We start from the raw sequence: 13,900 nt of genomic DNA on the forward strand, positions 1-13,900 counted from the left end.
TTAAAAATGTTGGTCGCGCTCGCCCCCATTTTGTCCGGGACGGACTCCCCGCTGGCCTCCATTTGGTCCAAGCCCGGCTGCCGTACCTGCAGCCGTGCAGCCCCTTTGCGAATACACTCCAAAATATGAAATACATCGTAAATATACAGGTAATATACATATATATTATAAATACGTGTTGTTGTTGTTGTTGTTGTTGTTGTTGTTGGTGGTGGTGGTCTGATGATAAAGACCACCACTCTGGCATCGCTCTGGCATGACTGGGTGCAACCTGGGAACCCTGGCTGCACCCTGGCATCATTCTGGGTTGACTGCGGGATCACTGGGGACACTCGGTTGGCTACTCATTACATATCTGGTGTTCTCATTACATAGCTTATATTACATTCCGGACATTACACAGTGGGGTGGACTCAGTACATATCTTATATTACATTCTGCAAATTACAAGGTGGGTTGGACTCAGTCCATATCTTATATTACATTCTGTACAATACACAGTGGTTGGACTCAGTCCATATCTTATATTACATTCTGTACAATACACAGTGGTGTGGACTCAGTCCATATCTTATATTACATTCTGTACAATACACAGTGGTGTGGACTCAGTCCATATCTTATATTACATTCTGTACAATACAAGGTGGGTTGGACTCAGTCCATATCTTATATTACATTCTGTACAACACAAGGTGGGTTGGACTCAGTGCATATCTTATATTACATTCTGTACATTACACAGTGGGGTGGACTCAGTCCATATCTTATATTACATTCTGCATATTACACAGTGGGGTGGACTCAGTCCATATCTTATATTACATTCTGTACAATACAAGGTGGGTTGGACTCAGTGCATATCTTATATTACATTCTGTACATTACACAGTGGGGTGGACTCAGTCCATATCTTATATTACATTCTGGATAATATAAGGTGAGGTAGACTCAGTCCATATCTTATATTACATTCTGCACATTACAAGGTGGGGTGGACTCAGTACATATCTCATATTACATTCTGCACAATAAACGGTGTGGTCGACTCAGTACATATCTTATATTACATTCTGTACATGACAAGTTGAGGTGGACTCAGTCCATATCTTATATTACTTTCTGGACAATACAAGGTGAGGTGGACTCATTCCATATTTTGTATTACATTCTGCACATTACAAGTTGAGGTGGACTCAGTACATATCTTATATTACATTCTGTACATTACAAGGTGGGGTCGAATCAGTGCATATCTTATCTTACATTTTGTACATTACAAGTTGAGGTGGACTCAGTCCATATCTTATATTACATTCTGGACAATACAAGGTGAGGTGGACTCAGTCCATATCTTATATTACATTCTGGACAATACAAGGTGAGGTGGACTGAGACCATATCTTATATTACATTCTGCACATTACAAGGTGGGGTGGACTCAGTCCATATCTTATATTACATTCTGTATAATACAAGGTGGGTTGGACTCAGAGAGGCGGAATATTACACAGAGGGGAATATTACACAGAGGGGAATATTACACAGAGAGGGAATATTACAGAGAGTGGGAATATTACAGAGAAGGGGAATATTACACGGAGAGGGGGAGAGATTGAACAGGGAGGGGGAGAGATCGAACAGGGAAGGGGGAGAGATCGAACAGGGAGGGGCGAGCTGCTAATTCAAACAACAGAAAACAGTTGAGGGAAAAGCTGTTGACCTTTCGCTGAGAGCAACTGACAGAACAAAAGTTGCAACAAAGTCCAGAGCAGGTGTGGGCGAGGCCCAGTGACAGAAGAGAAAACACACCCAGGGGGAGGGCTGGACCCTGCAGCAAACACTGAGCAGCTCAGACAGGCAGTGCGGCACCGCATTTTCCAAAATGTTGGCCTGGCTGTCTTCCATTTTGTCCAAGGTGGTGGCCAAGTTGGCCTCCATTTTGTCCAATGAGGTTGTTGTTGGTGGTGGTGGTCTGATGATAAAGGCCGCCACTCTGGCATTACTCTGGCACGACTGGGTGCAACCTGGGAACCCTGGCTGCACCCTGGCATCATTCTGGGTTGACTGCGGGATCACTGGGGACACTCTGTTGGCTACTCATTACATATCTGGTGTTCTCATTACATATCTTATATTACATTCTGGATATTACACAGTGGGGTGGACTCAGCACATATCTTATATTACATTCTGCAAATTAAAAGGTGGGTTGGACTCAGTCCAAAGCTTATATTACATTCTGTACAATACAAGGTGGGTTGGACTCAGTCCATATCTTATATTACATTCTGGACAATACAAGTTGAGTTGGACTCAGTCCATATCTTATATTACATTATGGACAATATAAGGTGAGGTGGACTCAGTCCATATCTTATATTATATTCTGTACATTACAAGTTGAGGTGGACTCAGTCCATATCTTATATTACATTCTGTACATTACAAGTTGAGGTGGACTCAGTACATATCTTATATTACATTCTGTACATTACAAGTTGAGGTGGACTCAGTCCATATCTTATATTACATTCTGGACAATACAAGGTGAGGTGGACTCAGTCCATATCTTATATTACATTCTGTATAATACAAGGTGGGTTGGACTCAGAGAGGCGGAATATTACACAGAGGGGAATATTACACAGACTGGAATATTACACAGAGAGGGAATATTACAGAGAGAGGGAATATTGCAGAGAAGGGGAATATTACACGGAGAGGGGGAGAGATTGAACAGGGAGGGGGAGAGATCGAACAGGGAGGGGAGTGCTGCTAATTCAAACAAGAGAAAACAGTTGAGGGAAAAGCTGTTGACCTTTCGCTGAGAGCAACTGACAGAACAAAAGTTGCAACAAAGTCCAGAGCAGGTGTGGGCGAGGCCCAGGGACAGAAGAGAAAACACACCCATGGGGAGGGCTGGACCCTGCAGCAAACACTGAGCAGCTCAGACAGGCAGTGCGGCACCGGTTAGAGGCAATCAGAGGAAAGGCAGGGGAGAAACAAGCTGCAGACTTGGATTAGGGAGTGATTCTGTGAAACTGGGGGAGTGTGAGAGAGAGAGAGGAGAGAGGGAGAGGGAGAGAGAGGGAGAGGGAGAGAGGGGGAGAGGAGAGGGAGGGAGAGAGAGAGGGAGAGAGGGAGAGAGAGAGAGAGAGAGCGGGGGAGAGAGGGAGAGGGAGAGGGGGAGAGAGAGAGGGGGAGAGAGAGAGAGAGGGAGAGGGAGAGGGAGATGGAGGGAGAGGGTGGGAGAGAGAGAGACGAGAGGGGAGAGAGAGGGAGAGAGGGGGAGAGAGATGTAGAGGGAGGGAGAGGGAGGGAGAGAGAGAGAGAGTGAGAGAGGGAGTGGGAGGGAGGGAGTTCTGGGCTCTTTCTGTGCCTTTTTAATCCCTTGCTTTTGTATTTTAATCAATTCCCTCTCTCTCTCTCTATCTCCCCTCAGGAATCTTTTTGATGAAATGCTGCAAGGAGATGATCCAGAAAGAGACATTTTGTGAGGAGGAGGAGGAGTGGGAGAAATCCTGGGCCAAGCATCGTTCTCTCCGCTGGGGACTGACTGACTGAGACCTTCACCACAGCCTGGACCCGATGGGGAGCACGTGAGTAATGTCTGGGTTACTCTGGGGTCACTGGTTGCACACTGGAATCACTGGGACATTCAGGGGACACTGGCGGGGGGGTGGTCACTGGGACATTCAGGGGACACTGGGTGGGGGGGTCACTGGGACATTGTTGTGGAAGTCCTTGTTGTTGTGGTGGTGGTCTGAACATCAAGACCGCCTCTCTGGCATCACTCTGGGCTGTCTGGGTGCACCCTGGCATCATTGAGGGTTGACTGCGGGATCACTGGGGACACTCTGTTGGCTACTTCCCGCCATCTGACCAAGATGGCTGCTGACGCAGCTGCCTTTTTTCCAAAAGGTTGGCCTGGCTGTCCTCCATTTTGTCCAATGAGGTGGCCAAGCTGGCCTCGATTTTGTCCAAGGTGGTGGCTACGCGGGCCCCATTTTGTGTAGCATGCCAGCCGTGCTTGCGGCGCCTTTTTTTAAATGGTGGTCGCGCTCGCCCCCATTTTGTCCGGGACGGACTCCCCGCTGGCCTCCATTTGGTCCAAGCCCGGCTGCCGTACCTGCAGCCGTGCAGCCCCTTTGCGAATCCACTCCAAAATATAAAATACATCATAAATATACAGGTGATATATCTATATATTATAAATACATGTTGTTGTTGGTGGTGGTCTGATGATAAAGAACTCCACTCTGGCATGACTGGGTGCAACCTGGGAACCCTGGCTGCACCCTGGCATCATTCTGGGTTGACTGCGGGATCACTGGGGACACTCTGTTGGCTACTAATTACATATCTGGTGTTCTCATTACATATCTTATATTACATTCTGGACATTACACAGTGGGGTGGACTCAGCACATATCTTATATTACATTCTGCAAATTACAAGGTGGGTTGGACTCAGTCCATTTCTTATATTACATTCTGTACAATACAAGGTGGGGTGTACTCAGTACATATCTTGTATTACATTCTGTACATTACAAGGTGAGGTGGACTCAGTACATATCTTATATTAGATTCTGTACATTACATGTTGAGGTGGACTCAATCCATATCTTATATTACATTCTGGACATTACAAGTTGAGGTGGACTCAGTACATATCTTATATTACATTCTGTACAATACAAGGTGGGGTCGACTCATTACATATCTTATATTACATTCTGCACATTACAAGGTGGGGTGGACTCAGTCCATATCTTATATTACATTCTGGACAATACAAGGTGAGGTGGACTCAGTCCATATCTTATATTACATTCTGGACAATACAAGGTGAGGTGGACTCATTCCATATCTTATATTACATTCTGCACATTACAAGGTGGCGTGGACTCAGTCCATATATTATATTACATTCTGTATAATACAAGGTGGGTTGGACTCAGAGAGGCGGAATATTACGCAGAGGGGAATATTACACAGACTGGAATATTACACAGAGAGGGAATATTACAGAGAGAGGGAATATTGCAGAGAAGGGGAATATTACACGGAGAGGGGGAGAGATTGAACAGGGAGGGGGAGAGATCGAACAGGGAGGGGAGAGCTGCTAATTCAAACAAGAGAAAACAGTTGAGGGAAAAGCTGTTGACCTTTCGCTGAGAGCAACTGACAGAACAAAAGTTGCAACAAAGTCCAGAGCAGGTGTGGGCGAGGCCCAGGGACAGAAGAGAAAACACACCCAGGGGGAGGGCTGGAACCTGCAGCAAACACTGAGCAGCTCAGACAGGCAGTGCGGCACCGGTTAGAGACAATCAGAGGAAAGGCAGGGGAGAAACAAGCTGCAGACTTGGATTAGGGAGAGATGATGTGAAACTGGGGGAGTGTGAGAGAGAGAGAGGAGAGAGGGAGAGGGAGAGAGAGGGAGAGGGAGAGAGGGGGAGAGGAGAGGGAGGGAGAGAGAGAGAGAGAGAGGGAGAGAGAGAGAGAGGGGGGGAGAGGGAGGGAGAGGGTGGGAGAGAGAGAGACGAGAGGGGAGAGAGAGGGAGAGAGGGGGGAGAGAGATGTTAGAGGGAGGGAGAGGGAGGGAGAGAGAGAGAGCGTGAGACAGGGAGTGGGAGGGAGGGAGTTCTGGGCTCTTGCTGTGCCTTTTTAATCCCTTGCTTTTGTATTTTAATCAATTCCCTCTCTCTCCCCTCAGGAATCTTTTTGATGAAATGCTGCAAGGAGATGATCCAGAAAGAGACATTTTGTGAGGAGGAGGAGGAGTGGGAGAAATCCTGGGCCAAGCATCGTTCTCTCCGCTGGGGACGGACTGACTGAGACCTTCACCACAGCCTGGACCCGATGGGGAGCACGTGAGTCATGTCTGGGTTACTCTGGGGTCACTGGGTGCACACTGGAATCACTGGGATATTCAGGGGACACTGGGGGGGGGGTCACTGGGACATTCAGGGGACACTGTGGGGGGGGGGTGGTCACTGGGACATTCAGGGGACACTGGGTGGGGGGGTCACTGGGACATTGTTGTGGAAGTCCTTGTTGTTGTGGTGGTGGTCTGAACATCAAGACCGCCACTCTGGCATCACTCTGGGCTGTCTGGGTGCACCCTGGCATCATTGAGGGTTGACTGCGGGATCACTGGGGACACTCTGTTGGCTACTTGCCGCCATCTGACCAAGATGGCTGCTGACGCAGCTGCCTTTTTTCCAAAAGGTTGGCCTGGCTGTCCTCCATTTTGTCCAATGAGGTGGCCAAGCTGGCCTCGATTTTGTCCAAGGTGGTGGCTACGCGGGCCCCACTTTGTGTAGCATGGGAGCCGCGCTAGCGGCGCCTTTTTTTTAAATGGTGGTCGCGCTCGCCCCCATTTTGTCCGGGACGGACTCCCCGCTGGCCTCCATTCGGTCCAAGCCCGGCTGCCGCACCTGCAGCCGTGCAGCCCCTTTGCGAATCCACTCCAAAATATAAAATACATCATAAATATACAGGTGATATTCATATATATTATAAATACATGTTGTTGTTGGTGGTGGTCTGATGATAAAGAACACCACTCTGGCATGACTGGGTGCAAGCTGGGAACCCTGGCTGCACCCTGGCATCATTCTGGGTTGACTGCGGGATCACTGGGGACACTCTGTTGGCTACTCATTACATATCTGGTGTTCTCATTACATATCTTATATTACATTCTGGACATTACACAGTGGGGTGGACTCAGCACATATCTTATATTACATTCTGCAAATTACAAGGTGGGTTGGACTCAGTCCATGTCTTATATTACATTCTGTACATTACAAGGTGAGGTGGACTCATTACATATCTTATATTACATTCTGCACATTACAAGGTGGGGTGGACTCAGTACATATCTTATATTACATTCTGCACATTACAAGGTGGGGTGGACTCAGTACATATCTTATATTACATTCTGTACATTACAAGGTGAGGTGGACTCATTACATATCTTATATTACATTCTGCACATTACAAGGTGGGGTGGACTCAGTACATATCTTATATTACATTCTGTACATTACAAGGTGAGGTGGACTCATTACATATCTTATATTACATTCTGTACATTACAAGGTGAGGTGGACTCATTACATATCTTATATTACATTCTGTACAATACACATTGGGTTGGACTCAGTCTATATATTATATTACATTCTGTGCAATACAAGGTGGGGTGTACTCAGTACATATCTTATATCACATTCTGCACATTACAAGGTGGGGTGGACTCAGTACATATCTTATATTACATTCTGTACATTACAAGGTGAGGTGGACTCATTACATATCTTATATTACATTCTGCACATTACAAGGTGGGGTGGACTCAGTACATACCTTATATTACATTCTGTACATTACAAGGTGAGGTGGACTCATTACATATCTTATATTACATTCTGCACATTACAAGGTGGGGTGGACTCAGTACATATCTTATATTACATTCTGTACATTACAAGGTGAGGTGGACTCATTACATATCTTATATTACATTCTGCACATTACAAGGTGAGGTTGACTCAGTCCATATCTTATATTACATTCTGTATAATACAAGGTGGGTTGGACTCAGAGAGGCGGAATGTTACACAGAGGGGAATATTACACAGAGGGGAATATTACACAGAGAGGGAATATTACAGAGAGAGGGAATATTACAGAGAAGGGGATATTACACGGAGAGGGGGAGAGGTTGAACAGGGTGGGGGGGAGAGATTAAACATGGAGGGGGGAGCTGCTAATTCAAACAAGAGGAAACAGTTGAGGGAAAAGCTGTTGACCTTTCGCTGAGAGCAACTGACAGAACAAAAGTTGCAACAAAGTCCAGAGCAGGTGTGGGCGAGGCCCAGGGACAGAAGAGAAAACACACCCAGGGGGAGGGCTGGACCCTGCAGCAAACACTGAGCAGCTCAGACAGGCAGTGCGGCACCGGTTAGAGGCATTCAGAGGAAAGGCAGGGGAGAAACAAGCTGCAGACTTGCATTAGGGAGAGATTATGTGCAACTGCGGGAGTGTGAGAGAAAGAGAGGGAGGGAGGGAGAGAGAGAGGGGGTGAGAGAGAGAGAGAGGGAGAGGGAGAGAGAGAGAGAGGGGGAGTGAGTGAGAGGGAGAGTGAGAGAGAGAGAGAGGGAGAGGGAGAGAGGAGAGGGAGAGAGAGAGGGAGAGGGAGAGAGAGAGAGAGAGGGAGGGGGAGAGAGGAGAGGGAGAGAGAGAGAGAGAGGGGGAGAGGGAGAGAGAGAGAGGGAGGGAGAGGGAGAGAGAGAGGGGCAGGGAGAGAGAGAGAGAGGGGAGAGAGAGAGAGGGGGAGTGAGAGAGAGGGAGAGGGAGAGAGAGAGAGAGAGATAGAGGGAGAGAGGAGAGGGAGGGAGAGAGAGAGAGGGAGAGGGAGAGAGAGAGAGAGAGCGGGAGGTGGAGAGAGGAGAGGGAGAGAGAGAGAGAGAGAGGGGGAGAGAGAGAGAGAGCGAGGCAGGGAGAGGGAGAGAGGGAGGGAGAGAGAGAGAGAGGGGGGGAGAGAGAGAGAGAGGGGGAGAGAGAGAGGAAGGGAGAGAGAGAGACGAGAGGGGAGAGCGAGTGAGAGAGGGGGGAGAGAGAGGGAGAGGGAGGGAGAGGGTGAGAGAGAGAGTTGGAGAAAGAGAGGGGGGAGTGGGAGAGAGAGTGAGAGGGAGAGGGAGGAAGGGAGTTCTGGGCTCTTGCTGTGCCTTTTTAATCCCTTGCTTTTGTATTTTAATCAATTCCCTCTCTCTCTCTCTCCCCTCAGGAATCTTTTTGATGAAATGCTGCAAGGAGATGATCCAGAAAGAGACATTTTGTGAGGAGGAGGAGGAGTGGGAGAAATCCTGGGCCAAGCATCGTTCTCTCCGCTGGGGACTGACTGACTGAGACCTTCACCACAGCCTGGACCCGATGGGGAGCACGTGAGTAATGTCTGGGTTACTCTGGGGTCACTGGGTTCACACTGGAATCACTGCGATATTCAGGGGACACTGGGGTGTCACTGGGATATTCAGGGAACACTGGGGGGGGGGTCACTGGGATATTCAGCAGACACTGGGGGGTCACTGGGATATTCAGGGGACACTGGGGGGGGTCACTCGGATATTCAGGGGACACTGGGGGCGTCACTGGTATATTCAGGGGACACTGGGGGTGTCACTGGGACATTCAGGGGACACTGGGGGGGTCACTGGGATATTCAGGGGACACTGGGGGTGTCACTGGGATATTCAGGAGACACTGCGGGGGGTCATTGGGACATTCAGGGGACACTGGGGGGGGGTCACTGGGACATTCAGGGGACACTGGGGGGGTCACGGGGACATTGGTATGGTCGTTCTTGTTGTAGTCGTGGTGGTCTGAACATCAAGACCACCACTCTGGCATCACTCTGGCATGACTGGGTGCACCCTGGCATCACTCTGGGTTGATTGTGGGATCACCGGGGACACTCTGTTAGCTACTTGCCGCCATCTGACCAAGATGGCAGCGGCACAGCCGGCTTTTTTCCAAAAGGTTGATCTGGCTGTCCTCCATTTTGTCCAAGGTGTCCTTTCGGAACATCAGAGATCACGGTGATCGGGTGGGGAGAGAAGCTTCTCCTGGCTCTGATCAGAGAGGTGAGTGGAACCAAGTGAGGGTAGTCCCAGCAAATGAGGTCACTGTCTGATGAATGAGGAGTTCATTGGTGGGTTGTCTGCAGGTGTGGAGATGGGGAGGGTTGGGCCATGGAGGGATTTAAACCTCAGGATGTGAATTTTAAATTTAATGAATATGTAACTGGGAGCCAGTGAGGGTCAGTGAGGCCGAGCAGGACCTGGTGCCGGTTGGACACGGATTACCCAGTTTTGGACGAGCTCACGTTTATGGAAGGTGGAGGTTGGGTGGCCGGTCATCAGTGCATTGGAGGAATGGAGTCTGGAGGGGACAGAGGCATTGATGAGGGTTTCAATGGCAATGGGCTGAGGAAGGAATGGAGGCGGGTGAGGGAATCACGGGGCCTTTGTCATGGAGGTCAAATCGGGTCATGAGCTCAGCTCGGTGTGACACGGGACCAATTTTACTGGAGCCGTTAACCAATGTAGAATAAACGGGTAAACATCTGCAGTAAAATAGCGGAGAGAGGAATGTCAATGGGACACGTTCAGTGTCCGTCCCCGAATATCACCCACAGTCATTTCGAGGCTGCAATCCTCAACCTGCCCTTCAACTGTCCTCGTGTCAGAGACTCACAATTCATATTTTAACTGGGAAACTGCAGGAACAGAGTGAAACGGGTCTGCTTGTGTCCCTGGGTTCAATGAACACTGCGGAGACATCTGTCTAAATTATAAATGAATCACCAGGAGTGAACATGGTCAATACAGTTATATAAAAGCTGTAAATGCAGCCGTTTATTATTGTTGGATCAGTCCTGTATGAGAACAGATTTAAACTTTATTCCTGAGAGAGGTCTGATTAAGTAATATCGTGGACTTTGAGATGTTTGTGTTTTATTCACCACATTATTTACATCGGAGTCAAAGCTGCAGATGTAATATGTTTGTTAAACTGACTGTAACTGATAGCAATGATCGGGAGTATAACCGTGTCAGTGGAGAATTATCCCCTGTATAAATCAGGGCTTGTTGGAATGGATCAGCTCAGAGTGCCTGCTGGAGCTGTGGTTTCCAGGCCAACAGAATTCAGTGCTTCTCACAGAAATGGAAGATCCAGTAATCCATCAGATAATACGGATTTATTATCCAGTTCTTGCAGCATTTGGAGTTCCGGGTAAGCCGTTATCTCATCTGTTAAAGGTGTAAATCGGTGTTAACTCTGCTGCTGTACTTGGCAAATTATTTTTTGTCCCTACATATTTTACACATTCACTTGTTCTGTTCCATTGGTTGAATGATGGAATGTGTTAAGTCTCTGCTCTTTCGGTATTGAGGCGCTGCATTATATCTGTCATGAATTTGTCCATCCAACCCTGGCATTGTTACTGCATTATTCTCTGTACTGAATATATTGGGCTAAGAGTTGGTATCAGACCATCAGGAGATGATAACAATTTCTTGTTGTGGAACTAACCTGTCCTGGAATATGTTTTCATTAATGTGTTTTCAGTGATTGATAATGAGACAGCTCACGGTCTCAGTGTTACAAGGAGGCAGCGGAATAACATGCTTCAGTTTAACTGGGATTTCAATGTATTTATTGGTGATCACTGTTATGAAATATTATTTCATTATGTGTGTATCTGACGCCGCTTCAGATGTCTGGTTACTGAACTGAGTTTTCTGCTGACTCTTTCACATCTCCTTCTCTGCTTCACTGTGGAAGAATTCACTGACTGTCACTGGACTTCACTGTAAAATGAAATGTTTTGATGTTTTGTGGTCTCAATTTGCACTGTCCCTGTTGGAATCAGCAGCCCTTCTATGTACCTGTAGTTTATAAGTGTGATTTTGGCGTATTGTTAATTGAACAATCCCGCCATCTATTCCTTTACTTTATAATTACTGGAGAAGGAATCTCAATTATTGTGAGATCTGCCTGGTAGAGGGATTCGATTCTGTTTATTCCATGATTTGTGGATGAAGTGAACAGTGTAGGTGAACAGGTGGAGACTTGGATGATCTGTAGAAATATTAAACTATTCCACAGAGGCTTCACTATTTAACAAACTAAGATTGAGAATCGGATCGGTGAAACACGGGGCTGGTGAACAGAATGCAGGCACAGGATGATAGGATTTAATCGGATATGAAAATCGACTTGAGATAGGGAGTAGAGTGAGTGAAAGAGAGGGCGACTGAGAGGGAAAGCGAGAGGCTGTGGTGTGAATAATTCATCAGAATTAACTGCTGAAACTTCAAGTACAATTAAACATAGAAAAAATGACTTGAATGTGTTATTATGATATGGTCAGATTGGGTGAGTTTTTATTGTGGGACTCGCTCCTCATGTTTATATCCCTGTCAGGTCCTCAGTCTGTTTTTGTGAATGTTCCTTGTTTTCCAACTTTACACTAAACATAATTAAAATTTGCTGAAAAAAATATAATGAGAAATGTCTTGATCGGAATGAATTGTTCGGATACAGTACGTTAAAGTTAGGTGAATTCAATAAACAACGAGGTTGATTTAATTAATACTTTTAAATTTAATTTCAAGTGAAGTACAAAGTAAATTTATTGTACACATTTTACAACTACACAGGTTCCCTGATATCAATAACCACAGAAATGAACAGTTGAATGTATTAGTTGGATTGTTTTAGTGGGACCGATAGATTAGATTTCCTCTCACACTCTGCTGCAGTCTCTCCCTGTGAATCCCAGCCTCTACACTCACTGCATTGAATCTTCTGGCTCCTCATCCGTTGCTTCAATTTGTTCGCTTTCCCAAACCATCTGCTCCTGACTCCCCTCCAGCTCCTACATGTCCTTTTCCTTGTCTCCCTCCCAATCTCACTCACTGGCTCGGTCTCCAGCTGACTTTCCCATTTAGTGCCAGCCCCTGTCGGATCTCTGAACCCAGAAAAATAAACCAGCTGCACCTCCTCCTGTCCCTTCACCTTCCTGACCCACCGCTCTCTTTCCTCGTACGTCTGGAGCCCAAATCCGGCTTTAATCCGCTGGATTCCCGGTGTGTAAAACCCCTTCTCCCTTCCCCACCGGCACTGCGCCCTCACTCAGCCCTTCCAGTGGATCCGGTGCTCACTTTATTCACTTTCTGTATCCATCTCCCAATTCATTATTGATCATTGTCTTTAAAAATATCTCTCTGCCCGAAAGTGCTGCCCAGGTCAATCAATCACTTTCCACCCTTCGATGCAGCAACAAAGCTGGAAATTTCACCCCAGATCCTCTCAAACTGTTGCTTTGTCTCCAGGTCTGATCAGTAATTTCTCTGATTCCTTTTCTCTCTCTTACAGTTAACTTGGTGGCGATTGTGATCCTGTCCCGAGGAAAGTGCGGTCTCTCCAAATGTATCAGTGTCTACCTGGTGGGAATGGCAGTGGCCGATCTCATGGTCGTTATCATTCGTGTGATACTGGTGTGGATTAATGCGATGTATAGCCCATGGCCATTCCTGCACATTACTCCTGTGTGTAGTTCTATTATGTTCTTGAGTGGTGCAGCCTTCGTGGTTTCTGTCTGGCTCACAGTCGCTTTCACCTTTGATCGATTTGTGGCCATTTGTTGTGAGAAGCTGAAAACTAAATATTGCACCGAGAGAACGGCGGCTGTGGTTCTGGGAACAGTGAGTGTGCTGGGCTGTTTGGTGAATGTCCCCTGGTACTTTACATTTGAACCTGAATATATAATTGATAATGTTCCCTGGGGTTGTGAGACTATACTGAGCTTCCGTTCTTCTCCCGCATGGGCCGCGTTTGACATGTTTGACCTCATTTTAACACCTTTTATCCCGTTCTGTCTGATCTTACTGTTCAATATTCTGACGGTCAGGCGTATTTTAATGTCCAGTCGAGTCCGCAGCGGATTACGGGGCCGCAGCAATGGAGAGAATCACAAGGACCCAGAGATGGAGAACCGAAAGAAATCCATCATTTTACTCTTCAGTCTATCGGGCAGTTTTATACTGTTGTGGCTGACATATGTTGTATTTAACATTTATGTGCGAATTGCAGACATTCCGTTTTATTACTCCTACACTGACCCTGTTTTTCTCACAGATCAAACATCAAAGATGTTGCAGCTTCTCAGTTGCTGCACAAACACGTGTATTTATGTCCTGACCCAGACTAAATTCAGAGAGGAGCTGAAGAACGCGGTGAAATACCCACTCAATCTAATTGTTAAATTTGTGAAATCATAGAAAGAGCTGAAGGGTTTCAAGCACTAGAA

General features: G+C 46.9%; 1 protein-coding gene across 1 annotated transcript in view; it reads right to left on the bottom strand.

Moving 5' to 3' along the window:
- Positions 1–13,900, bottom strand: part of LOC137317439 (NACHT, LRR and PYD domains-containing protein 3-like) — a 79,655-nt gene that overhangs the window by 10,563 nt on the left and 55,192 nt on the right. The gene's annotated exons all lie outside the window — the stretch shown is intronic.

Source organism: Heptranchias perlo, unplaced genomic scaffold, assembly GCF_035084215.1.
Source record: "Heptranchias perlo isolate sHepPer1 unplaced genomic scaffold, sHepPer1.hap1 HAP1_SCAFFOLD_62, whole genome shotgun sequence".
Taxonomy (NCBI): Eukaryota; Metazoa; Chordata; class Chondrichthyes; order Hexanchiformes; family Hexanchidae; genus Heptranchias; species Heptranchias perlo.